Here is a 6,159-nt window from a genome sequence, read left to right as displayed (position 1 = left end):
ACCTGGGGGGCTGGGGGACCCCCGCAGGAGGACTGGGAAGGGGAGGGGCTGAGAGCTGGGGGAGCTGGCAGGGGGAGGCTTTCCTAAATGGCTCCATCCCGTCTAGGTCAGAGGGGACCTGCCTACCCTCTTATCTGGGGAGGTTCTTACCTGAGGATGCTCTGGAGTTATAGCCAACCCCTTAAAAGGGAGAGCAGGAAGGTCAGGAGCATTTTGCAGCTTGATTGCATTTGACCCCCCAACTTTCCTGCACATGTGCCATCCTTAGTTACCCTTGAGGAAACTGAGGCACTACACTCACTGGCTGAGGCTCAGCAGCTAGCTAGCCAGCAAAGCACCCAGTCACCCCACCACTACCTGATGTAACCCCAAGGATCCTGACTTCCCAGATTCATAACCCTCCTTGTAGAGTCCCCTTGAGCTAACAGCTGGGCCATAGGACACTGCTTCTTCCCAGCTCTCTCAGGCTGACTGTGGGGGACGCCAGCCACCATGGTGAGAGGGTGCTCAAGCAGCACGTCCCACAGTCCCCCATGCCAGGAGGGACTGAGGCCTCCTGCCAAACCCCATCACCAATTTTCTGGAATGTATGTGAAGCATTCTGCAAGAGGACCCTCCAGGTAAGTGCAGCCCTAGCTTGACTGCAACCTCGCCAGAGACCCCACGCCTGAGCCACCAGCTAAGCCACTTCCAACTATGAGATGATACATGTTTAATAGTGTTTTAGGCAAATAAGTCTTGGGGTGATTTCTCACACAGCAATAGATAGCTGATGTACCGAAACTGTTCCTCAGTGAGATGCACCTGTATCCAGACAAGGTCAGCATCATGTGGGGAAGGGCAATAATGGAAGCTGCCCGTCTAATTCAGGAAGTTGGCTGGGTGCACCATTAGCCTCAAGATACACAAGCATCAAGTTCGAGGACATAATAAAGTCTTCCATAAATAATAGCAGCAACAGAAGGCCTAGGGATGAGCTTAACAAGAAACATGCTAAAAACCTGAAATGTTCCTGAGAGACACAACAACACCGAAAACGGAATGGAATACTATGTTCATGGATAAGGAGACTTAACATTACATAAAGATACTAATTCTTCCTAAACTTATCTATGAACTTAATACAATCCTCAAAAAAATACTAAGAAGAATTGGGGGATAGACAAGCTGATTTTAAAATTAATTGAGAAAAGCGTCACACAAACAAGCAAGAATGGGCAGGAAAATTATTACAAGAAGAGTAACAGAAAACTGAAAAGAGATCACTCCCAAACTCATCTTACAAGCCCAGCATTACCCTGATCCCAAAGCCAGATAAGAATACCACAATAGGGGTGCCTGGGTGGCTCAGTTGTTAAACGTCTGCCTTCAGCTCAGATCATGATCTCAGGGTCTTGGGATTGAGTCCCGCATCGGGCTCCCTGCTCCGCGGGAAGCCTGCTTCTCCCTCTCCCACTCCCCCTGCTTGTGTTCCTGCTCTTGCTATCTTTCTCTCTGTCAAATAAATATAATAATCTAAAATTAAATAATATAAAAATAAATTATAAGATAATCTAAAAATAATCTAAAAAAAAAAAAGAATACCACAATAAAAGAAAATTAAAGACTGGGACGTCTGGGTGGCTCAGTCAGTTAAGCATCTACCTTTGGCTCAGGTCATGATCTCAGGGTCCTGGGCTCGAGCCCCACTTCGGGCCCTTGTTCAGCGGGAAGCCTGCTTCTCCCTCTGCCTCTGCCTGATGCTCCCCCTGTTTGTGGTCTCTCTCTCTTTCTAACAAGTAAATAAATAAAATCCTTAAAAAAAGAAGAAGAAGAAAATTAAAGACTAATAGCCCTGATGAATATAAATGCAAAAATTCTCACGAAAATATCAGCAAACCAAACTCAACAGTACATTTAAAGGATCATCCACCATGACCAAGTGGGATTTATCCCTGGGATGCAAGGATGGTTCAACATCTGCAAATCAATAAAAGTGATACATGACATTAATAGAATGAAGGATAGGGACACCCAGGTGGTGCAGTTGGTTAAGTGACCAACTTTTGGTTTCGGCTCAGGTCATGATCTCAGAGTCATGAGATTTAGCCCCATGTCTGGCTCTGTGCTCAGCACGGAGTCAGCTTGAGATTCTCTCTACCTTTCCCTCTGCCCTCCCACTTGTATGCGCTCTCTCTCTCCCTCAAATAAATAAATAAATCCTTTTAAAAAACAGAATGAAAGGGGCGCCTGGGTGGTTCAGTCGTTAAGCATCTGCCTTCGGCTCAGGTCATGATCCCGGGGTCCTGGGATCGAGCCCCACATTGGGCTCCCTGCTTCTCCCTCTCCCACTCCCCCTGCTTGTGTTCCCTCTCTCACTGTGTCTCTCTCTGTCAAATAAATAAATAAAAAATCTTAAAAAAAAAAACAGAATGAAGGATAAAAATCATGATCATCTTAATAGATGCAGAAAAAGCATTTGACAAAATATAGCATCCTTTCATGATAAAAACACTCAACAAACTGGATAAGGAGGAATGCTCCTCGCATAATAAATACCATGTATGACAAGCCCACAGCTAACATCCTACTCAGTGGTGAAAAGTTAAAAACCTTTCTTCTAAGATCAGGAACAAGACAGGGATACCCACTCTCATCATTCCTATTCGACATAGCACTGGAATTCCTAGGCACAGCAATTAGGGAAGAAAGAGAAATAAAAAGCATCCATATCAGAAAGGAAGAAGTAAAACTATTTCTGTTTGCAGGTGACATGATCTTATATATAAAAAACCCTAAAGACTCCACTAAAAAAACTGTAAGAACTGATAAGTGAATTCAGTAAAGTTGCGGGACACAAAATCAACATACAGAAATTGGTTGCATTTCTATACACTAACGACAAACTATCTGAAAAAGAAATAAAGAAATAATTATACTTACAATAATATCAAAATAATATCAAAAACAATATCAAGTAATATAGGAATAAACTTAAGAAAGGAGGTGAAAGACCTGTATACTGAAAACTGTAAGATATTGATGAAGAAATTGAAAAAGACACACACGCAAAAAAATGGCAAGATATTCTGTGCTCATGGATTGGAAGAATTCATGTGAAAATGTCCATACTACCCAAATCGATCTACAGATTCAATGCAATCTCAATCAAAAGTCCAATGGCATTTTCCATAGAAATAGAAAAAACTATCCTAAAATTTATTTAGAACCACAAAAGACCCCAAATAGCCAAAGTCACAATGAGAAAAAAGAACAAAGCTGGAAGCATCACACTTCCTGATTTCAAGCTATAATACAAAGCTACTGAAACCCAAACAGTAAGGTCTTAGCACGAATACAGGCACACAGACCAGAGGAATAGAATAGAGAGCCCAGACATAAACCCACACATACATAGCCAGCTAATTTTTTAGAAGGGTGCCAAGAACACATGATGGGGAAAGGACAATCTCTTCAATGGATGGTGTTGGGAATACTGGATATCTACCTGCAGAAGAATGAAACTGGCAGCCATCTTATATCACTCACAAAAATTAACTCAAAATGGATCAAAGATTAAATGTAAGACCTAAAACCATAAAACTCCCAGAAAAAAAAGAAAAAAAAAAAAAACATGGGGAGAAAGATCCTTGACATTTGTCTTGGCAAGGTTTCCTGCATGGGACACCAAAACCCAGGCAGCCAACACCATAGCAAACAAGTAGGACAACATCAGACTAAAGAGCTCAGCTAAGGAAACTCAATAAATTGAAAAGATGCCTACAGAATGCAAAAAAATATATCTGCAAACCATATATCTGATGAGGGGTGAATATCCAAAATACATAAGGAACACATACAACTCAATTGCAAAAAAATAAATAATCCAATTTAAAAATGGGCAAAGGACCTGAACAGACACATTTCCAAAGATGACATCCAAATGGCCAACAGACACATGAAAAAATGCTCCACATCACTCGGCATCAGGGAAATACAAATCAAAACCATGATGAGATACCACCTCACACCTGTCAGAATGGCTAAAATTAACAAGTCAGGAAACAGCAGGTGTTGGGAGGATGCGGAGAAAGGGGAACCCTCTTACACTGTTGGTGGGAATGCAAGCTGGGGCAGCCACTCTGGAAAACAGTATGGAGGTTCCTCAAGACGTTGAAAATAGAGCTACGACCCAGCAACTGCTGGGTATTTACCCCAAAGACAACAAATGTAGTCATCTGAAGGGGCACCTGCACCCCAATGCCCATCACTGAGGGCTGCCCCTCCTTCACTGGCACCCCCTCCCCTGTACCCCGAATGACTCTGAGGCCATAAAAGAGGAGGCATCTGAAATATGTGAAATGCAGTTTTTGCCAAGATACCTTGTTAAAGAAGAAAATTGAAGTGACCACAATGCACCTTGGGTTTTTAAAAAAAGAATTGAAAAGTCTATAAAGTTCAGGGGTTCCTGGATAGCACAGTCAAACGAGCATCTGACTCTTGATTTCAGCTCAGGTCATCATCTCAGGGTTGTGGGATCAAGCCTCTCTCTCTCGTATATATATATATATATATATATATATATATATATATATATGAGAGAGAGGGTTCAAAACTCAGTTACAGAAATCAGAAGAACCAGAACTGTACAGCCAGGACGGGAGGAAGACTTACTTTTTTTCCTCTACCTTCTTGTACGTTGAGTTTGTACTAAGTACTTATATTCCTTATTCAAATACAAATGAAAAGTGTAAAAGGCATCAGGTACTGAATCGTGAACTCTTGCAGGGTGTTCTCCTCCCTTTTCCAGTGGCTCATAAGCCACAATGACAGCCCTTCACTTTCTGGCCTTGCAAATCCTTCAGATGCTGATGGTGACAACTTTGTCATCTTCCGCAGGGATCCCTCCCTGAAACCCAGACTCACAGCTCACACTGCACTGGCCCAAACCTTCTCCTCCTGCTCTCCCAACAGCCTCCCAGTTCAATAGATGAGCACCCCATCCTCCCAGGTGCCCAGGCATCCTGGACCCTCCTCACATTCCACCTCCAACCATTAGCATGCCCAGCTCCAAACCCAAGCAGCCCCAGAAAGCAGAGAGCCCTACGGCAGCCTCCTCACCCCCGCATCCACATCCCTCCCCTGCTAGGAACATAGCAGTCCTTTCGAAAGTCTGCTTGGCTATCCCAACCAGTAAATGCAGAGGGATAAGGTTTGGAAAGGGATGATGTTTGCAACCATCACAGTAATAACTGAGACGGGATATTCATGCAGCCTCAAGGCACCTCCCCTGGGATACCTCTTGCCGTGGAGAAACTGTCAGACCTCTCCTGGCCTTGGGATCAGGGCTCACATCAGCAGCAACAGGACAGACTGACATCATGCACCCCAGGCACTGCGCTTGGAGGACACACCCCACCCCCGTGGTTCCAGCCCAAAATGCAAAACCTCACACCAATCCCAAGGAAGCATCACAGACTCTACAAAATGACCACCTCCGCAAACATGTCCAGACCACAAAAGACCACGAAAGGTTGGGGCATCGCAGATTCTCAGACTAAAAACCACATATGCAAAAATGTGGAATTGGGAGACAGTTAAAGGAGAAATGTGGATGTGGGCTATCAATAACACGGCATCAAGGCCACGTCTCCTGTTTTAATGAGTCACAAAGGACATGTTCTAGGAAGCAGACACTAAGGGGTCAGGGGTAAAGGGCTCAACATCTGCAACTTGCTCCCAGACCGCTCAGACCTAAGTTTATTTATACAATAAACCAAACGGGACAAGATGTTAGAAATTGGTGAATCTAGATGAAGAGTATATAGAAGTCTTTTGCACTATGTTTCCAACTTTAGTGTAAGTTTGTTTGAAATTACATCCGATGAAAAAGTAAATGAAGCATGCAGCCAACACCTCCCCCAGTTAACCAGGCCTTCCTCACCCAGAGAATTTCCTAGTGGCTAAAGCTCGGCCCGTCGCCCTCTGCCATCTCCAGAACCGCTGGGAAAGTTCCAGAAACCCCTTACTGGCACCCCTTCAGAGTGTGGAGCCCCACTGGAGGTCCCTGGTCTGGTCTCCGCTAGTCCTAGCAGGCTCTGGTTAAGATCCACCTAGAGAGGGGCACCTGGGTGGCTCAGTCGTTAAGCATCTGCCTTCGGCTCAGGTCATGATCCCAGG

Source organism: Phoca vitulina, unplaced genomic scaffold, assembly GCF_004348235.1.
Source record: "Phoca vitulina isolate PV1807 unplaced genomic scaffold, GSC_HSeal_1.0 scaffold50, whole genome shotgun sequence".
NCBI lineage: Eukaryota > Metazoa > Chordata > Mammalia > Carnivora > Phocidae > Phoca > Phoca vitulina.
Note: the sequence above shows the minus strand (reverse complement) of the source record.